Genomic DNA, 27,134 nt, shown 5'->3' with positions numbered 1-27,134 from the left:
AAAAAATGAAAAAAGGAGCAAACAAAAATAAAGGAGACAAGATTAGACAGACAATCCACAAAAGTCTAAATAATCAGCTGAGAAGCAGGACATAAAAAGCGAGGGGCAGTTGTTAAAAGAATGCGATGATTTAGGAGACATGGACACAGAAGAGTGATGTGACCTACTTTGTAAGGAGGTATGCAGACTCACTTTGGATAAGTGAACAATGAATTTTAGGGAAAGAGAAATAGAGGATGAAAATGGTAAGATACAGCACAAGGAGGAAGGAAGAAGTAACAGATGGTAAGGATATACGGATGACATGTGGAAGGTAGGTAAATTGCTGAATTGTATGGCCTTCCTACAGAATAATTTTAGTACTGGATAAAAAAGGCATAGCAGAAATAACAGGTTTTTTCAGTGTGATATACGAAAGTGGTCAAGCAAGTGATAGCTAAAAGTCTCCAAAAAATCGGGTACCAAGAAACGTACAGAAAACAGAATTAAACATGTAGACTCTTATGTTAACAAAACTTTGCTTAGGGAATTTAATTGTAAACGGGTACATACAATAAACGATAACGTACGAGAAGAGCAATATGGTTCCAGAAATGGGAGAGGTACAAGAGATGCTACTGGATTTATTACAATGGTTGCTCAAAGATGTATAGAAAGAGGAAAAAGAATTAGTTTATTCTTCGTAGAACCAGAAAAGGACCTTGTCCGAGAAAAATGGGACAAGGTGCTGAACATCCTAAAACTAAAGATGATGAACTTGAAGGACAAGAGACTAATTATAAAGATACACACAAAGAAGAAAGCAACCGTGAATTTAAGAAAGGACGTGACCCACTTATTTAGAGTCGGGAGAGAAGAAAGACAGCCTTGTTGTCTTTCACCAACTCTGGTTACCATATATATCAAAGACTTGATAGTCAAGGGGTACAGAAGGAAGGAGCAATCGTTGGAAGCCGAAGGACAAACTGTACCAGATTTGCTGATTACATAATGCTGCTTGCAGGTAAAACAATATCTCTATACCAAAAATCCTCTCAAAACTTGAAGGACTGCATGTGCACAGATGAAAAACAACACAAAGAAAACTGAGGTAATGAGAGAACGTCACAAATAAGTTATAAAAGTGAAAACAAGGGGAGGTCAAATAGAACATGCTACACAGTTTGCTAATAGATAACTGGACGCGTGATGAAGAAAAATTGTGCTATTTCATTAAAAAAACTGATCAAGTGCATTTTACAGCAGACCAACAAAGGAAGTGAGAGCAAACGTCCTTCTTTGTCGGCATGCAGAGTATGTAAGATTTCATATAAGTGTGGAAAGGTCTACAATGAAACTACAAGGAGAAGCATGAACACACCTCTGAAAGACCACAAAACTCTTTGCCGACAAGGGAAAGTAGAAAAATTAGCTGTAGCAGAAATAGCTCTACAGTCAGGAAACGATTAAGTGAAGTTTTCCGAAACCAAACTTTTACCCACAGTCACAAACTAATATCCAAGGATGTATGGATTTATTACAATGGTTGCTGAAAGATGTATAGAAAGACGGAAAAGAATTAGTTCATTCTTCATAGAACCAAAAAAGGACTTTATCCGAGAAAAATGGGACAAGATGTTGTACATACTAAAACTGAAGACGATGAAAACATTAAGTGAAGTTTTCCGAAACCAAACTTTTACCCATAATCACAAACTAACATCCAAGGATGTATAGAGAATTCTATACGGGGGACAACTTTATCGGAAAATAATATACCACGAAACTTACTGAAATATAGACAGTGAGGACACAGAATCGATAAATAAATTTTACCTTTGACAGATGACAGTTCGATAGTTAACTTTTACCTTTAATGAGATTCATCTCTACCGATCACGCCACTTACGTCGCTCTTCGACTTCCGATGTCGTAAGCTGCTCAGGAAGAACTGGGTTTCATACACGACCTTACAGGACAGGAGATGGATTAGTAACTTAGACAACCGGTCATTAACACCACCACCATATGCTCAAAAGTGATGTTTCCTCTCTGCGCTTAGTTATTAAACTGTAAGACACTGACCACATACAACTACCGGAAGCCCTTTCTAAATGGTAGTTTTAAACGCATTTTCTTCAACGAAAGACACATAAAATTTCTTGTGTGTTTGCACCATCTATCATCACCAAAACAGTGATGGCTCTGCGGACCGCATGAGGAAAATTCGCAGTTGTCGACCCCTGTCCTGAATGAAACTTCTGTTATAAAGTAAGTTGCCTACAGTGGTCATTCGGAATATTTCAAAATTTCGGCACTGATGTACTTGTGTTTACACACAGTCCAGTGACATTAATGTGACCACCACCTATATTCGACGTCAAAGTGCGCTAAACTCACAGACTGCAGATGGCAGCAGTAGCAATGCATGGTATATAAAGCGTGTATGGGGACGTGGAAAACAGTGCAGTCGTTGCCGTAGTGCGAGAAAAGAGCGATGATATCGAAAAAGGGCTTTATAATTGGATTTCGAGCCAAGGGTGGAAGCATTTCTGAAACGGCTATGTTTATAAACTGTTCGTGCACTGCCTTGGTTAAAGAGTACCTGGACAAGGATTTATAAGAAAACAAATTTCTTTGGAGAGCAGCGCATGTCAAAATGGCGCTCTCGAAAACCGACACCGAGGCGACTGTGACGCACCACGGGCCATTTTGACAGGGATGCACGACGACTGCAGAGACGTGTACGGCAACTGAGCGCCAGATGAACCAAGGGGCTTAATAGCCGTTGAGGAAGGTTACTGTGTATGGGCCTCTGCCGTAGACTCCTGGTTCGTGCACCCACGCTGACTGCTGCACTGATTGGCGAACGTGGCCTTCTCACACGAATCACGATCTATGCTCCTTCGGACTGATAGCCGTTGGCGTTTACGGCGTGGAACGTTTGAAAGCAAACAGCCTGCAAGGATCCTGGTCGGAGGACAATGCAACGAATCATACAGCTCGCTGTGTACGTGCTTGTTTCGAAGAGCACCGCAATGAGTTTCCGTTCTCCCCTGGCCACCAAACCCCCCGGTTTTAAACCGAGTCGAGAATCTGTGGGACCATCTCGATCGAGCTGTTTATGCCGTGGATTCTCAGCCGAGCAACCTCGTGCAGCTGGTTGCGGCACTGGAGTCTACATCCCTGTCGGCACCTTTCAAAACCTCACTGATACAATTCCTGCAAGCCCACTCTGTAAAGGTGGTTATTCAGGCTTTTGAAAGGTGATAACATTAATGTGACTGGTCAGTGTAGATACGTATTGAACGAAATTGTGTACTGACCAACAAGCAAGTACAGAAGGAACTTGTTGCAGATGGACTGCTCTTCAAAGAAATGTATTTTCTTACAAATCCTTGGTCAGTCGTGCTGCAGCGTTTTCTTTAACAACCCTCGGCGTCAGTGAGACCTCAACTTCACGTTACGTTATTCACATGCCCCAATGATAAGCACTCCATGAGATTAGATCAGCTTCATTATCTGGGAGAAGCTGTTAAGGAAACGTTTCTCTGAAGTTTCGAATAATATGCCCAAGTATTCCGATACTTTTTGCTTTCACTTCTTAAGGGCGTACTGTTACTCATGTTTCTTTGTTTTACTGTACGAACACTGTGTTTATATACAGGGCGAGGCAGCTAAGTCATAACACCCCTTGTATCTTCCCAACCGTATTAGATACAAAGATGACGAAATAAATCTCGGGTGCCTGATGATGGCAACGTGGTCGATTGCCGAAATATTGTGTCCTATGCACACTCATACTACGCTGTTCACCCGAGATTTATTTCGTCATAAAATACGCCTGGAGAAATTGAAGAATCACTGATACAAGGATGCCGTTTGCACAGTGAATTGCAGAGACAGGGGCTAATTGAATACCTCACATTTCATGTTTGTGCTATTTTTTATTAGAGTGGTACGAGGCCTACTTTTTTTTAATGGAATCCTATGTTAAATTTTAGAGTAACATGATCGGCTTAAAAAGACGGTTTCAAATATGTGTATATCGTAATATTTACGCGAATAGTTTTTGAGACACAGATATGTTCGTCCTTCAAAGCGGCATTGGCCAATGCGACCTTTCCTGTTGTGTAGAGTACATGGTAAACGTTGAGAGTCCGTCCTTACACAAACACGCCCATTTATCCGACAATAGTAATACGTACTGCGATATTTTGCGCAAAAATTAACTGATAATGTCGCGCAAATATTATTCAGTTATTTGACAAATGTGATACCAAAATAGAGGACAACATACAGTATTAAAAAACTACAAGATGTTAATATATTTTAAGTAACAGAAATACAAATGTAAATGAGGAGGCCCTTATTGATCACAATTATTTCGTACGTATTTGTTTTTTATTTAAAATATTTAGTATTGATCACAATACGAAGCAAATACACACAAAGGTGTAAAATACATACAGTAAGTGATACAAAACTTTACTGAAGCATGCGCTCAAAAAGCTTCCCCTCTGCTGCAATGCACATTTGTAGTCGCCGTTCGAATGATTTGTGAACTATTGCGAGGGTGTCACGCTTCGATGGTGCGTTACTTCATATCGTATGGCGTAGTTAGTATTTCAGCATAAACTTCATGTTTGATTGCTCCCAAGGGAAAAAGTTCAAGAGGGGTCAAATCAGGAGATCGGACTGGCCACTTCATTTCAGCACGTAGTCCAATCCAACAATTCGGGAACTTTTCATTTAACAGCTCTGTAGCCACACGGGAAGAGTGAGCAGAACAGCCGTCATGTTAGAACCACACGCACTGCCGCGTAGTTAGTGGTACATCTGCCAGCAAAATGTTTCGCAGGAACTGTGCATAGTTATTGCCATTTAGTATACCCGGAATGACGTACGGCCCCACAATGACATTTCTGGTGCAAAATACATACAGTACATGATACATAACTTTACTGAAGCATGTGCTCAAAACGCTCCCCTCTGCTGCAATGCACATTTGTTAACAATCCACGGGTGCTGCTGCTGTACCTGTCGAAGTCGGTGGAATATGCGTAGAACACTTGTCTGAATTGTACCACATTCCGAGGAAATACGTCGCGACGAAACAGTAGGGTCCTTATGAGCCAACACTAGAACGCCCTTTTCATGTACCTCACCAGTTGCAGCTTTTTTGCCTTCTCTTCTGAGTATGGCGTTCCGTGATCCCGATTCAATAGTTTCTTGTAAATACGTACAAGAAGCTCATTAGGATGCTCACGATCAGGATACACTAGAAGCATATTTAACTTTCTTTCGTTGGTGTTCATGTCTGTTCCAAGAAACTGTGACGGAAATGCGATGTCTCATTACCCAAGTAGCACATTTATATCCTTCTCTCCAGCTACTTCGTGCGTCACCTTGCGGCGTTATCGAGAAGCAGGAAAACAACAACTTTCCTGTTAAGTTCCTCACTGGTCAACAGGAAACGTCGCACTGGACAACGCCGCTTCGTAGGACGAATACGATACGGCAACATATCAGTGTCTCAAAAACTATTCGCCTAAATATTATGAAGGACATATATTTGAAACCGTCTTTTTAAGCCCATCATGTTACGCTAAAATTTAACATAGGGTTCCATTTTAAAAAACAAAAACAAAGGTGGCCTCATATCCCTGTAATAAAAAATAGCACAAAGATGAAATGTGATATATTCAAGCAGCCCCTGTCCCTGCAATTCACTGTCCAAACGGCATATTTTTATCTATTAGGGTTGGTAAGATACAAGGGGTGTTATGACTTAGCTGCCTCACTCTGTATATTTAACGAAATTGTGTGGTAGTGACCTTTAGAGTTGAGAAATATGCCTCCGGAAAGAAAGACACTGTGGTAATGTGATAAAAACGCACTGCACCTATCGTCCCACTGATAACAAGATTTTCGCAATAGGAATATCTACAGAATGTAGCGCTGATACTTACGTTTGTCTTAATACATGCTGATAAATCATATTACCATCCTGGTAAAAGAAAGTGAATATACTGAGTGATTAGTGTGAATACTTCCTTCTTGCGACGTCATCGCAACGGCGGGTAAAGTAAGAATTTAAACTTCGCAGCTAGCTCACCTACAGGCGGTCGCAGAAGTGCCAGTGACATACTGGTCTCGTGCTCCAGTCCGACTTTGGAACTCGCACACCCAACGCGGAACGTCAAACGTCTGTCTGCCCCCGTCGTACTTTGCCTTCCCGGCAGGCGTATGAGGCTGCCTGTGTCACCGTAGGCACAATCCGCACTGGCGGGCCGCCTCGCCTCGCTTCCCGTGCTCCTATTAGCACCGACGGTCTCGCAACCGGCAGCTCAGAACACACTCGTTAGCGGGCCCCCGCTGAAACAACGCGCAACTGCCGCCACGGACGCTGATAGAGAGGTCCCTGGCTCATACACTCCCCTCCATAAGTTTGGAAGCATCACGCTGTGTATTACAAAGGAGCAAGATGGGAGTGATGTATGAGACTTCTTGGTTAAAACACAGAATACACTTCTGGCCATTAAAATTGCTACACCACGAAGATGACGTGCTACAGACGCGAAATTTAACCGTCACGAAGAAGATGCTGTCATATTCAAATAGCGAAAGATTAGCTTTTCAGAGCATTCACACAAGGTTGGCGCCGCTGGCGACGCCTACAACGTGCTGACATAAGGAAAGTTTCCAGTCGATTTTTCATACACAAACAGCAGTTGACCGGCGTTGCCTGGTGAAACGTTGTTGTGATGCCTCGTGTAAGGAGGAGAAATGCGTACCATCAAGTTTCCGACTTTGATAAAGGTCGGATTGTAGCCTATCACGATTGCGGTTCATCGTATCGCGACATTGCTGCTCGTGTTACTCGAGATCCAATGACTGTTAGCATAATATGGAATCGGTGGGTTCACGAGGGTAATACGGAACGCCATGCTGGATCCCAACGGCCTCGTATCACTAGCAGTCGAGATGACAGGCATCTTATCCGCATGGCTGTAACGGATCGTGCAGCCACGTCTCGATCCCTGAGTCAACAGATGGGGACGTTTGCAAGACAACATGGGCCGGCGCCATGTATATATAGGACAATGCCTCTCCCGCTCCTACCTCTGGCGCTTCTCAGACATAGGAAGCGCCTGAGGGAGGAGCGGGAGGGGGATTGTCCTTTATATACATGGCGCCGGCCCACCGCCGGTCAGTACATCTGCGCATCTGATGATGTGCAATGTGGTCGATTGCCGAAACATTGTGTCCTATGCACACTCATACCAGGCTGTTCACCCGAGATTTCTTTCGTCATAAAATACACCTGGGTAAATTGAAGAATCACATTATCTATTTACCAACTCTCGGTCCCGCTTCCATTATACAAAAAACTGATATTCAAATTTGCACACTCAGTAATTACCGAAGTTTCTGAATTAATTTTTAGCCCAAAGTGCTTCACATTATTTAATCTACGAGGGCGTTCTGAAAAGTAATGGCTCCGAATTTTTTGATCTGAAAACACTTAAAGCTTTTTAAATAAAATCAACGTTATCAATATTCTACATCTTTATTCTTAATGCCTCTGTCTTTATTTCTCAGCATAATCACTCTGGCGACGGACACATCTCTCCCAACGAGAGAGCAGTTTTTCTATACCGTCACTATAGAATGTTTGACTTGTTGATGGATCCACAGCCTCACCCCTGCTTGCACCGCTTCGTCATTATCAAAGTGCAGTCAACGAAAATGTTCTTTAAGTTTTGAAAACAAATGAAAATCGGATGAGGCGAACTCTGTAGTGTGTGGAGGATGACGGATGACAGTAAACCCGTGCCGCCGGACTGTTACAGGTGTCGCAGCGTTAGTGTGTGGTCTGACATTATCGTACTGAAAGGGAGGGTGCTCTCTGTGTATGAGCTCTTCGGACTCGATACTCGATTAAAGTACGTTGTTTCTCAACCATCGACATAGTTACATTACAGGCCGTCATGTTAAAAGCTAAAACTCGGAGCCCTCTAGCGGCAGAGAGCTGCAAACAAGTAGACACTAAGAATAAAGACGTAGAATGTTGATAACCTTTGTTTTATTTGAAAAACTTCAAGAGTTTTCACAAGAAAGATTCGGAGGTATTACACTACTGGCCGTTAAAATAGCTACACCACGAAGATGACGTGCTACAGACGCTAAATTTAACCGACAGGAAGAAGATATGCAAATGATCAGCTTTTCAGAGCATTCATAACGTGCTGAAATGAGGAAAGTTTCCAAACGATTTCTCGTACTCAAACACCAATTGACTGGCGTTGCCTGGTAAAACGTTGTTGTGATGCCTCGTGTAAGAGGAAGAAATGCGTACCATCACGTTTCCAACTTTGATTAAGGTCGGATTGTAGCCTATCGCGATTGCGGTTTACTGTAGACACTAAGAATAAAGACGTAGAATGTTGATAACCTTTGTTTTATTTGAAAAACTTCAAGAGTTTTCACAAGAAAGATTCGGAGGTATTACACTACTGGCCGTTAAAATAGCTACACCACGAAGATGACGTGCTACAGACGCTAAATTTAACCGACAGGAAGAAGATATGCAAATGATCAGCTTTTCAGAGCATTCATAACGTGCTGAAATGAGGAAAGTTTCCAAACAATTTCTCGTACTCAAACACCAATTGACTGGCGTTGCCTGGTAAAACGTTGTTGTGATGCCTCGTGTAAGAGGAAGAAATGCGTACCATCACGTTTCCAACTTTGATTAAGGTCGGATTGTAGCCTATCGCGATTGCGGTTTACTGTATCGCGACATTGCTGCTCGCGTTGGTCGAGATCCAATGACTGTTAGCAGAATATGGAATCGGTGGGCTCAGGAGGGTAATATGGAACGCCAGGCTAGATCCCAACTGCCTCGTATTATTAGCAGTAGAGATGACAGGCATCTTATCCGCATGGCTTTAACGGATCATGCAGCCACGTCTCGATCACTGAGTCAACAGATGAGACATTTGCAAGACAACAACCAGCTGCACGAACAGTTCGCCGACGTTTGCAGCAGCATGTACTATCAGCTCGGAGACCATGGCTGCGCTTACCCTTGACGCTGCATCACAGACAGGAGCGCCTGGTGTACTCAGCGACGAATCTGGGTGCACGAATGGCAAATCGTCATTTTTTCGGATGAATCCATGTTCTGTTTACAGCATCATGATGGTCGCATCCGTATTTGGCGACATCACGGTGAATACACATTGGAAGTGTGTAATCGTCATCGCCATACAGGCGTATCACCCGCCGTGATGGTATGGGGTGGCATTGGTTACACCTCTCGGTCACCTCTTGTTCGCATTGACGGCACTTTGAACAGTGGACGTTTCATTTCAGATGTGTTACGACCCGTGGCTCTACCCTTCATTCGATCCCTGCGAAACCTTACATTTCAGCAGGATAATACACGACCACATGTTTCAGATCCTGTACGAGCCTTTCTGGATACAGAAAATGTTCGACTGCTGCCCTGGCCAGCACATTCTCCAGATCTCTCACCAACTGAAAACGTCCAGTCAATGGTGGCCGAGCAACTGGCTCGTCACAATACGCCAATCACTACTCTTGATGAACTGTGGTATAGTGTTAAAGCTGCATGGGCAGCTGTACCTGTACACGCCATCCAAGCTCTGTTTGACCCAATGCCCAGGCGTATCGCCGTTATTACGGCCAGAGGTGGTTGTTCTGGGTACTGATTTCTTGGGATCTATGCACCTAAATTGCGTGAAAATGTAATCACACGTTAGTTCTAGCATAATATGTTTTTCCAATGAATACCCGTTTGTCATCTGCATTTCTTCTTGGTGTAGCAATTTTAATGGCCAGTAGTGTAGTTTTCAGCATGCCTTCGAAAGTAGTGATAAAGTATTATCGGCATCACTGAAGGTGCGACATCACAAGTTATTTGTCTGAAATACTGCCAGTAAACTGTATAAACCTAGATATTATTGTGCGTGCTAATAGGTAGGTGAGCAGGCGAGTGGGTTGGCGCAGGTGCATGTGCGCCCTAGTGAATGAGGGAGTACCTGAATGGTGAACGGGAGAAGGACGGGAGGGAGACAAAAACACAAAGGGAGAGAACTGCGGCGCAGCAGCTCCTCGCATTGGCAGGTACGGTGGAATGCGCCCCGGCACGTGCTTGTCTGCGCGCTGTGAATATTGATGCGCCCCACATGCCTGGGGCATCCACTATGTCACTTCTTGCGACCGTTCGGCGAAGAGGCGGATATTAAATTCCTGTTGCAAGATCCGTGTATGTTTCAAGGCCAGTCGTCTACGCCCAGCAGGAGTAAAGATCATATTTCTACTTGACGCACGTGGGTAGCAAAAAGCCGGCGGAAGAGGATTCGCTGTTATAAAAATGTTCTGGACGTGTATATTTTAAGTAGCTCTCAGTAGTATGTTATTCCAGCAATGCAGCTATATGAGCTCTGAGTATTATCCTCTTGGCGACCCAGACGAACAGAGTAATTTAGTTACAAGTGCACCCAAGTGGCCTCTCATTTCTGGCTCTTTCGCAGTATTTGCACGTAGTGAGCGGGAGGCGCCCTCTCTGCTCGTTTCTCAACTTAAACGTAAGGCTCTTGTTTCCTGTATCTCTTTGTATAACACTGTTTTAACGGTACGTATGAAATTAGTTTGAGTTCCTATACGGGTAACGCCACTAGCTTTGCTTTCTTTATAGTGCTATTCGCCTACGTAAGCTGAAAGTTCCTGGAAACACAACTTGTGACAATGAAATGATTCTACTTGCCTGTTAAGAACTTTTAATAGCTGCTGTTGTTATTTGTTGTGTGTTTTTAGATCCGTCGTATAAACTGTATGTTTTATATTAGTTTATTTACAACTGTTAAATAATTACCAAACAGGAGAATCATTAAATAGAGTCTTATACACTCTATTCAGAAACAGTGGAAGGAAATGAAATCGTAAGAAACAACCAATGAATCTAATATTGTAGTGGTTTCTGTAGAATCATGAAAAGGAAAATTTCATGACAATTTACAATTACCTTCGTTTTATTGTTATTTCATTGCATTCATTTGAAGTCGGTCATAAAATGAACCATCTCTGGCGTTTTGGTGTTGAAACGGTCCTGTGCCAGTGGATTGTCGTCTGCTTTGTGTGGTTTACCGCAGCAACAACCAAATATTGTACTGAACTCGACGTACTGAGAATTAAAACTGATAAAAATTAGGAACAGAAAGGAAGCAATTCTAAAGTAAAATGGCGTAGTGATGACAGGGGGTTCGGTACATAGCTATGGATACATAATGTACCACAATCATTTCATTTCCTCGCTTCCTCTTCTGTTTATAGTGTGCGGCAAGATGATTTCTGAAATAATACTCTAATATCGCACATCCCGACTTATTGCCTTCTGATGTGTGTAGAGCGGCTGCCTATTAACGATACAACTGGTGTTGTCTAGACTTGTATCAGTAGAACCAGCAACTTCTTAAAACGTAAGTAATAACAGAGATCGTACATAATCTGTATCTATTAATTGTTCACTCTAAGTAGACTGTCGGCGCGGCGCCTGACGGGAGTTGCTGTTGCGACAGACCTCAGAAGACTCTTTACGACTTTAGAACGATATTCGTTTTCCGGTCGCTACCAACTTTAACTGTCAAAACTGCACGCAAAGAGTATGTTCATTGAACGTATCAATAAAATTAGTTTCAAACTTAGTTAAATAAAACATTGCTGTGATCTTTGAATCCGTCTGTTGTTTAAGAGTACGTAGACGCACTGAACGCAATGTTGTCTTCTAGCTAAGGATGGCTAGATTGGCTGCGCCATGAAAGCTGTCGGTACAGACCGGGGCCATTCGACTTCTATCGAAACAAATACCACATTCAGCCACCGGGCTAAGAGTCTCCTGAAAGTGAACAGTCAGTACACTTACGGACAATAAAATTTGAGACAAGTTTCTATATCATTCTACTACGAGTGACTCTGATAGATGTGTCTAGACCTCATTTCTTCACATGTAAATATCCACCAAATAAGAATACAGTGCCCAGTGGTTTTCGATATACTTCCACATGCTTCGGCATGCACCAATGTGTACCGTGCGATTCATTCTTCCGATGTTCCGATAGTCTAATGGCGAAACTCCGACGTTTATGCTAACCTGTGTACCCTGTGGTTTGCACTCAGAAGAGGGACATGCATGGGGCGTCCACTTCTGTACCTCATAACGTGAAGATGGATCTGGATAGTCTGTTTTTATTTTCGTTGCTATCTCTCTTCTTTCGAACAAGCCTCAGAAGGCGCAACGGCACAGACTGACCGTCGAGTCAGCCTCAGCCCTAAGGCATCATTGGATGTGGATAGGAAGTGGGGCAGAAACTCAACTCTCTCGGCCATTGTCAGTATTCGTGACCGGAGCTGCTACTTCCCAGTCAAGCAGCTCTTCAGTTCGCCTTACAAGGGCTGAGGGCAAGCCGCTTGCCAATAGTGCAAGGCAGATCCGGATTGTCACCTACCCAACTACTAGCCACGCCCGGCGATAGATATCTTCGGTGGTCTGACAGAACCCTCAAGGCCGTTGGTGTGTTGTTTTTAACTGAGACGTGATCTGCTGCCCTGTTGCCCGCCTAACCGTTGTTGTGCAGCACGGTGGCGGACTGCGAGCGCTCTCATTATCCCAAAGTTTGGCGCCGGCGATGTTCCTGTAATCTAGATACCTAATTAGTCAGTGTCTAAAAAGCTCGTGTCTTCTGGGCCTCGAAAATGAAGTATCCCACGCATCGGGTGCACGCAACCTGATCGCTATTAAATGTGCAAACATAGATTCGTCATAAGGTCGAAGGAGGGGCGAAAGTGTCACGCAAATACTCATCCAATTCCTGTGGCAGATGATACAAAAGAGGCCTTGTGCATCAAGATGTAGTTTATTGTGAGCGACTTTTGCTATAAGAGTCAACCAATATATTGCCTCCCACTACGTACAGTTAGCGAAAAGACCGTGAAGGTAAAATTAGATACCTTCGAACTCGAGTTGAAAATATCGTTCCTCCCGCGCACCTTTTGCGACAGGAACAAGGAAAGGCGCTTGTGACAGTGGTGCCCAAAGAACGCTCCGACACACACCATAAGGCGGATTACTCAGTAGCAGGTGTAGAAAGTGTTCTTTTGCTCTCCCTGCTCTCGACTCTCTCTCTCTCTCTCCGACAGCCTGTACGAGCTCTGGTCATATACCAGTCACTACTATTCCATCCACTGAAACCACAGGAAAACGTGCTTTGTAAAATTTTTCATCTTGTTTTTAAAGACAAGGAACATTCCCCAAGAATTTAAAAGTGACAACATAATTGCTCTCCTAAGACAATATACTTCCAGAGATCTCCCGCAAAGCTGTAGTCCCATTGCACTGCTTAGTGTGGTATATAAACTTCTAGAACGAGTATCTCCTCAGACTGTTCAAACTTTACTCGCCGATGCTGTGCAGACCAGTCCCTGCCTCTCACATTACACTGAAGCGGACTTTCATATGAAGGTGAGAAATATGTGTCTTTCAATGATTTATCAGCAGACTTCTGAAGATAATACCTTGCCAAATAGTTACAAATATGATTGGTAACAGAGAACTGCAGCTCATCTTGGGGAACAAATCCAGTTTCCAGAAATACCTCCAAAATGGTTTACCTCAAGATTCAGTGTTATCCCCTCTGCTCTTTAGCCTCTATATCGCCGATGTGCCAGAAGAGTTCGTAAGAAATATGCTCATGCTGGTGATAGGAAAATAGTCTCAATGAATACTCTTTTTGAAGCAAGGAGGAAATCTTGACATTAGAAACGTTCTAACTCGTGTTGACAACTGTCAGCAGAATAATTCCGAAGGTGGAGCTTTAGACCTAGTGCTGCTGAAATAGAAGTGACTTGTTTCCGTCCTATAGGCAGATAATCTAGCAGAGCTGTGGACTTCAATGACGTACGCCTTAACCGAAAAGGAGGGAAAATATATGGGTGCCCTCTAGATAGAACTATTGTCTTTCAACGCGCAGCTTGAAAAAACTGCCGTTAAGCTTAAAAGAAATAATCTAGTTCAAAAAAATTGTGGTACCACATGAGGATCATCAGCGACAACTATGTGGACTTTTGCACTGTGTTTGGAAAGAAGTCTTTGAGTACATTCTTATACTCTGCATTAGTATATTGGCCACCGTGATTTGCTATTCTGCGAAAATCTCTTCATGTACATTCATACTATGCCAAAACACCGTGAAGTGTATCTCAGAGTATTGATAATAAAACCACTCAGAGTCCTCAATTCTTTATCGATGAAGTTTTAATTATCACGTAGAAAAAATAAAGTTATGTAATTTTTTTTGGTTGCAGCCACACGTGTGCAGTAGCGCCACAATGCCATGTCACGCTGCTAGAAAAGTCAAAACAAAACGGCGTAGCCTGCTGAAAAAGCTTAATATCGTGCGCAAATTTGGTTTCGGCACGAGTGGAAATGTTGCAGCTGTTTTGTGCCAATACAGTCAGCTAAATAACTCAATTGGAGTGGCCTGACACAGTTGAAACATTTCCCTGCTCTCGAAAACGAATTACCTCTCGATATTCCGCTTTATCAACAGTCTTTGGCATCCTCTACCTTTTTCTTCTCTTCTCTAGAGGCGTTTTGTAGTACTGTGGCACGGGGATATCTGTATATGCCAACACTGCACACATGTGCCTGCAAACGAACAAAAATTAATTTCCTTTATTTTTTCGATATGCTAAGTAAAACCGTGTAACTGCCTCTCGTATTCCATATCTACCTTGTTTCAAACTTTTTATACCCTGCTGCTCTCTCAAGTACAACGGAAGTTAATCCCTGATGTCTTAATACACGTCCTACAATGTCACTGTGAATTAGTCATGACTACTACGGCAGTGTCCGGTAATGACCGATTGCTATGTGGTGTCAAATTCGTTTTCATGGCTAGCAGTGTTGGTGAGGACACTTTTTTTAGTAACAGAGAAAGAAATTTTGTGCAACGCCGTAATCTGCACGGCTTCCCGTCTCGCAGCACAGAGACCGTTCGTATCTCGCCGGACCGCACGTTCTGAAACCGCAGCCGGTAAATTCGTGGCTGCTCGGGCTTCGACCTCGGACCAGCTGCGGCCACATCAGCGCCCGTTTGTCCGGCAGTGTTCAACCGCACAATAGCACAGTGCGGCTCCAATGCCAGCTTGACGCACTACCGTAATAGTATCCGAGCCATCTTCCGGCTCTGGCATTGTCTGCTTGTACTTGGAGTGTGTTTGGAGGTATGCCGTGGGTATTCGTCCCTCAGGATTCCATACTCTGACCAACTCTTCTGCTAAGACGTATAAATAATTTCCCATTAACTTTAATTGATATCTGTAAATCTATTTTCTCTACCGATGATGCAATCATAAGTTTTATAAGTGCAAGTCAGTAAGGTAAATAATCTAGCACAGGGATTCAATTCTTGTTTCACAACAGCCTTGATTTTCGTCATTTTTAACTGTTTTCCGTCTTATCCTTTAGTTGCTTTAAATTCGTGGAGGTATGTGCCGTCTATGCAACTAAATGAAGGCAGTTTGTTTGTTGCCATACGCGTTTCGCTTTATTTGTTTGGGAAGCATCATCAGTTGCCTGAAATATATGTTTCTTTTTTATATATACAATAAGCGTATTATCTGCTAGATATAATCTGTTGATATATTACATTTTGTCGGGTTTTTTAGGTTAGAATCAACTTTTGTAGCACAAGTTCCATAAAATGATGCATCTTTCGTTTTACTTACGATTTCCAGCACTGCTAACACATATATGTGTTTCTGGAGACGTATTTGCTTGTCTTCATGCTCCAGTTAGCCGAATCAGGTGTTGTTTAGCCATTTGTCACATCACATTTCACTTTCACTGCCATTTGGCGATCAACATATGTGTGTTTGCAGTGTGTAGTGTTGCCAACTGTTGTTGTGTGTTTGTCTTTTGTTTCTGTTGTGTTTTGTGGTTTTCATTTGTTGTGTGTCTGTGTGTGTGTGCAATCCTCTTTTTTTTCCCTTTAATCTGTGGGTTCATGTGTTTGTCTGTGAGTATGTGTGTGTGTATGGAGGGGGGGGGGGGTAGTAGGGAGAGAGAGAGAGTAGAAGAGAAGGATATTCATTAATTATTTATCCTGGTTGCACTTCAGTTTGTTATTGTTTTGGTGGCTAGCATGATCAGCGAGTTATTGTTTATATGGATTTGGTCATTGAGTACCTTCTTTTCCATTGCAATGGCTCTTTGTATGTGGAAGTTTTCTTGCAATGTCAGGAGGTTTTTATTGTGATTATTCACTCTGATAACTGTCATGTCACATTCCATGTTGGATGGTTCATGTCCATGTTTTATCAGGTGTTCGGCAAAGGTAGAATGACTGTTCTCATATTTCCAACTTCTTATATGTTCTTTATACCTAGTTTTAAAGTTCCTGCTTGTCATCCCCAGATATACTGCTTTACATTCTTGGCACTCTAGCTGGTATATACCTGCTCCTTGGTATTTGCCTCGTTTTTCTGTTGTTTGTAAATGTGATTGGAGTGTGTTTCTTGTTCTGTAAGCTATTTGTAATCCCTGTTTCTTTAATATATTGCTATCTTGTGTGTTGTTTTGTGTTTGTATGTGAGAGTATACCATTTTTTTCTGTTATTCATGTCATGAGTGTTATTGTTTTGTGTTTCTGTGTGTGCTGTAGTGTTTGTGGGGTTCTGTAATCTCTGCTTGATTTGATTTTTATTTAGTTGTGTTTTAATTTTTTCATTGAGTTTTTGTACTATATGGGTGCTGTAACCATTGTTAGTGGCCTTGATTTTATTGATAATGGATACGACTTGGTGGTTGTTACGCTCAGTGTTAAAATGTAGGCACAACTAACTTTCTTTTTCTTCTTTATTGTCAATGTGGTAGAGCCTACATTTTAACATTCACAACAGACTGCCTGTCAGTGACGCAACGCAGTGAGATTCTTACATATACGACCGTGAGTCAATAAATAAATCGCAAACTGGGATAGAGACATCACAGCCGCTTTTACCAGCCTGAAATTGATTTTTCTTTATAACATACTCCACTTATAAACTTAAAAACTTATCCCATGGTTCGACAAGGTGTTAAAGGCCTGCAGCATAGAATTCTTGTGGTAGCGTTCGCATCGCTTTAGGCTGGAAACGCCAGACCGCTACGGTCCCAGGTTCGAATCCTACCTCGGGCATGGATGTGTGTGATGTCCTTAGGTCAGTTAGGTTTAAGTAGTTCTAAGTTCTAGGGGACTGATGACCTCAGATGTTAAGTCCCATATTGCTCAGAGCCAATTTTTCGCAACTGAGAAGTGACCTCTCGGGACATAACAAGTTTATTTGGTTCCTTACATTGCTGCAACCCACAAAACCGATATGTCCCTTGGGTAGCGAAATACCCCTAGACTGGGAAACAATGAACCATCACTGGATAACCAGGATAGCCAGGACGTTGCTTTCAAATAACTTCCTGGAATTCAGCCAGCTAACACTTTCAGCGGTCGCTGAATTCCCGGAAGTTATTTGAAAGTTGTATACGGCAGGAGAAACTCAGATCTCAGGATGCTACTTGTTTGTGACTTTTCTTTGCCCTTGCTGAATGCCTGTATGCAACTGAACACAAATTTCCATGAAATGCATATATTTCTAACCATATACGGGATGAATTTCGCTATGGACGTGCTCTGTGAGCAGTCCCTCGACTCACGAAAATCAGGTTGATCTATTCGGCTACACACTCCTAGCACACCTGCCATCTTGGTCTGATTGTACATCATTAGTTGCTGCCACGTTCTAAATACAAATAGGCACGAAATTTAAAACGATATATGGTATTCTGGCGTTCGCGACTTATTTATTGACACCCACGCATTTCTGTAAAGGCTTACAGTCTGCCGTAGTAGTAAACAAAAGTCAAACACTGACAGAACCACAGGCACATAGACACAGGCAACAGAGCTTTCACAATGTCGGCACTAGTGCAGTGTATATCCACCTTTCGCAGCAATGCAGGCTGCTATTCTCCCATGGAGACGATCGTAGAGATGCTGGATGTAGTCCTGTGGAACGGCTTGCCATGCCATTTCCACCTGGCGCCTCACTTGGACCAGCGTTCGTGCTGGACGTGCAGACCGCGTGAGACGACGCTTCATCCAGTCCCAAACATGCTCAATGAGCGACAGATCCGGAGATCTTGCTGGCCAGGGTAGTTGACTTACACCTTCTAGAGCACGTTGGGTGGCACGGGATACATGCGGACGTCCATTGTCCTGTTGGAACAGCAAGTTCCCTTGCCGGTCTAGGAATGGTAGAACGATGGGTTCGATGACGGTTTGGATGTACCGTGCACTATTCAGTGTCCCCTCAACGATCACCAGAGGTGTACGGCCAGTGTAGGAGATCGCTCCCCACACCATGATGCCGGGTGTTGGCCCTGTGTGCCTCGGTCGTATGCAGTCCTGATTGTGGCGCTCACCTGCACGACGCCAAACACGCATACGACCATCATTGGCACCAAGGCAGAAGCGACTCTCATCGCTGAAGACGACACGTCTCCATTCGTCCCTCCATTCACGCCTGTCACGACACCACTGGAGGCGGGCTGCACGATGTTGGGGCGTGAGCGGAAGACGGCCTAACGGTGTGCGGGACCGTAGCCCAGCTTCATGGAGACGGTTGCAAATGGACCTCGCCGATACCCCAGGAGCAACAGTGTCCCTAACTTGCTGGGAAGTGGCGGTGCGGTCCCCTACGGCACTGCGTAGGATCCTACGGTCTTGGCGTGCATCCGTGCGTCGCTGCGGTCCGGTCCCAGGTCGACGGGCACGTGCACCTTCCGCCGACCACTGGCGACAACATCGATGTACTGTGGAGACCTCACGCCCCACGTGTTGAGCAATTCGGTGGTACGTCCACCCGGCCTCCCGCATGCCCACTATACGCCCTCGCTCAAAGTCCGTCAACTGCACATACGGTTCACGTCCACGCTGTCGCGGCATGCTACCAGTGTTAAAGACTGCGATGGAGTTCCGTATGCCACGGCAAACTGGCTGACACTGACGGCGGCGGTGCACAAATGCTGCGCAGCTAGCGCCATTCGACGGCCAACACCGCGGTTCCTGATGTGTTCGCTGTGCCGTGCGTGTGATCATTGCTTGTACAGCACTCTCGCAGTGTCCGGAGCAAGTATGGTGGGTCTGACACACCGGTGTCAATGTGTTCTTTTTTCCATTTCCAGGAGTGTATATTAATAAATATCGTTAAACCGAATATCATACGAGACAAATCTGCGACCAATGCCTCGAATAGGCACATATATTTCCACTTTAAAAATAATTTTCGTTTTTCATGTGAAACAAATAAACGTTCTTCGTTGACAGTGGATGTCGCATGAAAGACGTGATGAGAAGTATTTGTTTGGATTGAATGTTGCTACATGCTGTAGAGACGAAATGGCAAATAACTGCCGAAACACCAGAGAAAATGGGCGCTAAGAGTCAGCAATCCCATTTTCTCTGCCAAAACAAGGAAACATAGGTAGCCCTAAAAATTTCCCTAGAGATGAGTTTGGACGAGCGTTATCCTGTAAGCTGAAAAAGCGTTTTTTATCTTCTGTCGTTACGACCTCTGTTGGACGAGGGTAGCGCCTTCATTGGTTTCGTTTAGTCTTCTCTTCCCAGAACCTCAGTCTTCTCTTCCCAGAACCTCTTCACCCTTTCCCTTCTTCTACCCCGTTCCTGCTCCGACAGCTTCTGTATGATCTTTTGAATGCTCCACTGGTGAGTCTCTATATTTTTCCTGCATCCCCTGTCACTGATCTCTGGAATATTGGTGTAGTTGTACATACCCTCTACCAGGCACTTAACAGTGATTGCACAACACTTTGTATTTGAAGCAGCTACAGGTGTGGAAATACATCTTGGTAAATTAAGAAACACGAAAGCTGTTAAAAGATCCCTTAATGAACCACCCCCGCAGCTTTTGGCGGCGTCCTCAGATTTACACCTGAATACAAAATCTTGGAGGAAAAAGTAAGCAATATTGTCTACACTCCAATTTAAAATAGGATGTAAACTGATGAGAGAACTCAGTCTATTCATATAAAATATAGAGCAGGTTTAAAATGACCACCCACATTCTCAGTCAAATGAAAATAAAACGTTCGCCGAATGAACGGTAGTCAAGTAATACAATCGGCAGAACTATGGAATCAACTATCCCAAGATCACAAGGGATTATTTTAGCTTCGGTTATACTGTTTATTTTATTCACCCCCCTCCCCCCCCCCCCCCCCCCCCATTTTTCTACTCACGTGCAAACCTGAGGATGCGGATTTGCTGCGAATCTGATCGTTTAAATAAAGAATCATTTAACAGATGTCGCTATCCTTCGTTTATCAAGACGTAATTGTGAATTACAGAGTAGTCATGTAGATGTATTTTTCCAGTTTCTTTTCGTCCCTAAATCCGAGTAATCCTTCCTCTGTCCAACCCACTTGGCTCCTGTCTTCCCTCTCGTCCTATTCGTTGTTTTCCATGAAGCAGGCATCATCTGAGAGGAGCTCCTTTCACCACTTTTGTATGATCAAATCTCGATGTTGCCACCGACTGAGGCTGTATTTAAATAAAGGCACTCGCCTATCGCTCTAGAGGAGTCGGCACCAATTTCTCGTCCGAAAACTTATAGGTTTGCCTGGGTTTCCTTGGTTAAGATGAACTACTGGATGGTTACTTGGAAAACGAAGCCGCCACGTTCGTACGTCCTTTCCATCTTTACGCTATTCGGACTTGCACTCAGCATCAAATTATTTTGCCATCGATGGTATGTTAAACCTTATTTTTCAGAAAAGTATTATTAGACATTGATATTGGGCATTAATATATGGTGTGTCCACCCTGTCCCTTTATGACAGCCAGAATGCTGTTTGAGACACTTTCAGTGAGTTGTATGAATGTGGAGAAATGACAGTCCATTCTTTCTCAAGAGCCCATACCAGACAAGACACTGAAGTTGGAGTATGGAGAAAAGTTGACATTCTATCTCAAAGGTGTTCCATTAGGTTAAGGGTCGAGGCTCTCAGCCATTCATTTCATTTCAGGAATGTGTCATAGTGATGCGAACAGTCAACGACTCCGAACTGTTCCTCTGTTGTACGCAGTCCACAATATGCTCATACTACACCCCAACCACAAGAAATACACCCATATCGTAACATCATATCCCCCATACTTCACTGTTGGCACTATAAATGATGGCACATAATGTTGTCCACGCATTTGACTAACACAAACCCTTCCGTCGATTGCCATAGGGTACAGCGCGATTCGTCACTCCAAATTACTCTTTTCCAGTGGCTGCGTCTTTTACACCACCACGAGTGTCGCTTCGTTTAACGTTGACTAGAGATATATGTGGCTTACGAAGAGCCGCTCGATCATTGTGCCCCATGGCATCGCCTGAACACAGCCACTGTGTTACCTGGACTGCTGGCAGCATTTTGGAATTGAGAGTGTCTCCTTCCACAGTTTCAGGTGGTTTTCTACAACCATCCTTCGCAATGCTCGACGGTACCTGTCCGTTATTACAAGACGCCTACCTTGGCTCGGTTTATCTGTGGTTGTTCCTTCGCATGTCCACCTCGCAGTCACCTCACCAGATGTCGACTTAGGCATCTTTAGAAGGAGTGGAATGTCCCCAAAGGATCTGTTATTCACGTGGCTTCTAATTACTAGCCTGCCTTCTAAGTCACTGAGCTCTCGTGACCGATCATTCTGCTGTTACTGCTTTTACTGACAACACATAACTTGCTGGTTCCTTTTATACTGATGCGTCTGACTCTTGTGACACCTAGTAATCAACAACGCATTACAAATGGGTGTCCAGATAATTTTCATCAGATAGACCAGAACATTCAGCGCTACTGAGAACGAGTCCTAGGGTTCAGAGTGAAAAAGCCGTCTTTGTGTCATTACGTTGCAAACAAAGATAATATATCTAAAGAGTTTGTCTACATTAATTACCTCTCCCTGCAAAGCCTCTCGTGCTGTTATCCTCCTATTTAATGTAGTTCACTTTTTCTGTAGTTGCTTGGAAATCGATACCGTTTCCGTTAGAGCTTGTTGCTGAATAATATAACATTATTTCTGTTATGTGCTCGGCGTGTAGCTCCACGTACAGGAAAAAGAAAACTACGAATGTTTAACACTGCACCTCATAGTTTGTTTTTCATTTATTTCTATTTGAAATTTGTGTTAACCACATACACACGGTCCAGTCAGATCACCGCCCATGTTCGACATCAACGGGCAATAACCACTCACAGACGGCAGGTGGCACCACTGGCAGTGCAGGCTATATAAAGCATGTAGGGGGCCGTAAACAACAGTGTGGTCGTTGTCGTGATGCGGAAACGAAGCGATTTATCTGATGTCCTAGTGTGGAAGATCATTGGCTTTCGTGCCAACAAGTGTGGATGCTAAGCCTGTAAACTGTTCACCTGCCTCCGTGGTTATACACGCATGAAAACATGTTTTGCATTACCCCGGTTCCCAGAAATCCTGAAGACTGTGGGTATTGTATCATAGACACAGTCCCTTTCGCTGTTCAGAGATGCCACTAAACCCGTTCAAAATTGTAAACAACCAAGCACGAGCAGCAACTATTAGACGGAGGGGGTCCGATAGCCGACCAGTTGCAGTCATTTCACCAGAAAGGAGGTACACGGCTCGTGTTGGCTGTAGTTTAACCATGCTTTGACGGTCAATACACCATGGTTCGATCACGTCTGCATTGTTACTTTGTGCCAGAAAGGGCTCTCAACAAGGGAAGTGTCCAGGCGTCTCAGAGTAAACCAAAGCGATGTTGTTCGGACGTGGAGGAGATACAGAGAACAGGAAATGGCGATGACGTACCTCGCTAAGGCCGCCCAAGGGCTGCTACTGCAGTGGATGACAGCTACCTACGGATTATGGCTCGGAGGAACCCTGACAGCAACGCCGCCACGCTGAATAATGTTTCTCGTGCAGCCACAGGATATCGTGTTATGACTCAAATTGTGCGCAATAGCCTGCATGATGCGCAACTTCACTACCGACGTTCATGCCGAGGTCCATCTTTGCAGCCACGGTACAGATGGGCCCAATAACATGCCGAATGGACCGCTCAGGATTGGCATCACGTTCTCTTCACCGATGAGTATCGCATATTCCTTCAAGCAGACAATCGTCGGAGACGTGTTTGGAGGCAACCCGGTCAGGCTGAACACCCACACTGTCCAGCGAGTGCAGCGAAGTGGGGGTTCCCTGGTGTTTTGGGGTGGCATTCTGTGGAGCCGACGTACGCCGTTGGTGGTCATGGAAGGCGCCCTTACGGCTGTGCGATAAGTGAGTGCCATCCTCCGACCGATAGTGCAACCATATCGGCAACATACAGGAGCGGCATTCGTCTTCATGGACGACAATTCGAGCCCCCGTCGTGCATATCTTGTGAAAGACTTCCTTCAGGATAACGACATCGCTCGACTAGAGTGGTCAGCATGTTTTCCAGACATGAAACCTATCGATCATGCCTGGAATGGATTGAAAAGGGCTGTTTATGGACGACGTGACCCACCAACCACTCTGAAGGATCTAAGCCGAATGACCGTTGAGGAATGGGGCAATCTGGATCAAAAGTGCCCTGATGAACTTGGGGTTAGTATGCCGTTAGAGCTACCAGTGTGTACAGCAGTCTTGACCACCACCACCTCTGAAGGTCTCGCTGTATGGTGGTACAACATGCAATGTGTAGTTTTCATGAGCAATAAAAAGGGCGGAATCATGTTTATGTTGATTTCTATTCCAAATTTCTGTACAGTTTCCGGAACTCTCGGAACCAAGGAGATGTAAAACTGTTTTTGATGTGTGTGGTATACACTGCATGTCAAAATGGCGCTGTCATAAACCTGCGCCGAGGCAACTGTGCTGCACCACGGGCTACAGATGACAGGGATAAACGTCGACTGTACGGGCGAACGGACGTGCAACTGTTGAGCAACTGACTGCCCAGATACACCAAGAGGCTTCCAACAGTGTCTTGTCAACGACTGTTCAGCGAACGTTATTGCATATGAGCGTATGCAGCAGGTGCCTGGTACATGCATCCATGCTGACTGCTATTCATTGGCGACAAAGGCTGCAATTTGCCCGCCTGTATGGCAATTGGGCGTCCATTGAGTGGTAACAGGTGGCGTTTTCAGATCAACCACGTTCTATACTATCTTACAGATGGCTGCTGGGCTATGTACGATGTGAAAATCTGGAAAGAAATAACCTGCAACAATCGTCGAATGGGTCCAGTTCGGCAGAGGAACCTTATGATCTGGGAAATGTTTTCGCGGCTTTCCCTGGGTAATCTCGACGTTCCGAAAGACACAGTGGAACAACACAAATATGCATATATCGTTGGGGATCACGTCCGCATCTACATGCAGTTTGATTTTCCTATACACGATGGCACTTACCAGCAGGACAATGCAACATGTGACACAGGTCGCAGTGTACGTGCGTGGTTCGAAGAGCACAAGGGTGAGTTTTCCGTACTCCCCATGGCATCAAATTTCCCGGATTTACACCCAATCAAGAATCTGTGGGACCACCTCGATCGAGTTGTTCGCAACAAGTATCCTAAACCCAGAAACCTAGCGCAGCTGGCCACAGAACTAGTCCCCTTGGCTGCACATCCATGTCAGTTCTTTCCAGAACTCATTAATTCTCTTAAAAAAATGTTCAAATGTGTGTGAAATCTTATGGGACTTAACTACTAAGGTCATCAGTCCCTAAGCTTACACACTACTTAACCTAAATTATCCTAAAGACAAACACACACACCCATACCCGAGGGAGGATTCGAACCCAAGCCGGGACCAGCAGCACATAATTATCTTCCTGCACGTGGTTATTTAGAATTTTGACAGGTCGTCACATTAATGTGACTGGGCAGTTTGAATGAAAGGAAACTTTTAATTGTTTCTCTCTTAAGTGTGTATCGTTTTTCGAGTGTTGAAGACCATACGTAATTCCTAAATCACTAAGATTTTTTATTGGATACTTCTTTTGTTTTGGATACCGTATAATGCAACAAGGAAATTGAATATCAAAATAATTTTGCTGACTCATTATTCTCCTTGTGAATGTCACGTAATCTAAGACTATAGAATTTATTACTGAAAGTGCTGGAAAACGAAGATCTCGGCTTCGTTCCCATTTGTCACGTTACTGGCTGAAAGCATCAGTGAGCACATTATTTTTCACTGTAAATTTTATTTTAGTTAGTGTTCACAAAATTATTTAATTGTTATATATGTTTCGACTGTGTAATCGTTCTCAATGGACCATAAATATCCCTTTGGTCGATAGCTGTGTCAAAACCATACTGGTTGTCAACATTTTATTGAGTGAGGCTCCTATTACAGGATTATTTCTACAGTCCTGTACAGATGCAGAGAGAGAGGAAGTTTGTTTCAATCTGCTTCTGATGACAATATACAGATGGTCAAGCGGTCAGGACGTATCAGTTGGGCGTTCAGGGCTCATATTAAATGATAAAACAGGAAATTAGGTCAGATAAAGATAAAATATTGCAGCGTATGGGTTAGACTGGGTGCACCTAGGGTAGGAAGTTACCAGTCTAGGAGGATGAACAACTAAAAGAAGTGGAAAATGGAAGGGGAGGCGGTTCATGTTAAGATCTGTTTGTGGACGGTTGTGGGGCCCAAAGACGGCGGCTCTGTCTCCCAAGGAAGATATCTATACTAATTGAGATCTGGATCACAAGAGAAAGAAGCAACTCTGTACTGCTCCGCAGAACCCTCCAGAATGTATACGCGTGACCTGCCTCCCAAGCACTCCATTAGCGAAGCCGATGGCGTGAATACACTGGCAACTTCAGCAGATGGTTCAAGGCATCTCTTGTCAGCAGCTTTAACTGGACAGAATTGCCTCCATTCTGAAAGGCTAGCAGCTCGTGTCATGCAGGCAAGGTTGAAGTTACTCTAGCAGAAAACTTGTAGAGATTTGACTGAGGCCTTTGAAACAATTTTTTTAAACCAATTTCCTATTCCTTGAGTAGCTGCCACCTTGTACAGTCCTCAATGAAATTTTGATTCCCAGTGAATTTTGACGCAGCTATATCCAAGGAACATTTATGGGCTATTGCGAACAGTTATACAGCCGAAACAAGTATAATCACTAAACAATTTTATGAGCACAAACTTAAATAATCTTTATAAAGAAAAAAAATTTCAGATGTGTGTGACATATTATGGGACTTAACTGCCAAAGTCATCAGTCCCTAAGCTTACACACTACTTAGCCTAAACTATCCTAAGGACAAACACACACACCCGTGCCCGAGGGAGGACTCGAACCTCCGCCGGGACCAGCCGCACAGTCCATGACTGCAGCGCCCAAGACCTCTCGACTAATCCCGCGCGGCCTTTATAAAGAAGATGTGTTCTGTTCGTCTACTATAAATAAAGATTATTTCATTCCTAGGTTTACTGATAGAAACTATCAGTTATATATTATTTTGTCTTTATCTTATAAATTATCCTAGATCTACAGCGATTAATGAACTTTTTTCTCGCCGTTTACCACTTTTCCTGATTGTACTTAAATTTTTGCAATTCGATTATGCGATGATACAGGACATAAAATTATTTGTGAGACTGTGACAGATTTGGAAATATAGTAAAAGACCCAGCTTCACAACATCTTATTGAACATTTTACCTCTAACAAAAGTTTTTTCTCATGGCGTTATTTATCATCCCTACCATTTATAGTTAAGACATCATTTGGGGAACTATTTAAGACCATCAGGTGTAGGTCAGTTTGTGTTTACAGTGTTTTCATGTAGGATCGTGGGTTGTATATATGTCCCATGTTGGGAAGAGTTATCGTAAAAATATAGATTTTATTACAGAGCATGCGATCGCTGGTACGCTGCGTATCCAGTACAGCGTAAGCAGATGCTAAATATATCGGGGATTTCCAGATTTTAGAATGTGTTTCGAACGATAGGAATGCAGACTACCTCAATTGGTAT

At 43.7% G+C, this 27,134-nt stretch overlaps 2 protein-coding genes across 4 annotated transcripts in view; one reads left to right on the top strand and one right to left on the bottom strand.

Annotated features, from left to right (window-relative positions):
- Positions 1-6,266, bottom strand: part of LOC126332988 (E3 ubiquitin-protein ligase SIAH1B-like) — a 456,241-nt gene extending 449,975 nt beyond the window's left edge. For 2 of the 3 annotated variants that reach the window (XM_049996701.1, XM_049996704.1), the window contains exon 1: positions 6,098-6,266. The gene's annotated coding sequence lies outside the window, so the exon portion shown is untranslated. The remainder of the gene's footprint in view (positions 1-6,097) is intronic. The other variant, XM_049996702.1, reaches the window with a different exon arrangement.
- Positions 1-27,134, top strand: part of LOC126333043 (neuromodulin) — a 663,909-nt gene that overhangs the window by 552,509 nt on the left and 84,266 nt on the right. The window lies entirely within an intron of this gene.

Source organism: Schistocerca gregaria, chromosome 2 (genome assembly GCF_023897955.1).
Source record: "Schistocerca gregaria isolate iqSchGreg1 chromosome 2, iqSchGreg1.2, whole genome shotgun sequence".
Classification (NCBI taxonomy): domain Eukaryota; kingdom Metazoa; phylum Arthropoda; class Insecta; order Orthoptera; family Acrididae; genus Schistocerca; species Schistocerca gregaria.
The sequence above is the reverse complement of the archived record's forward strand: the minus strand, read 5'-3'. Positions and strand labels throughout refer to the sequence as shown.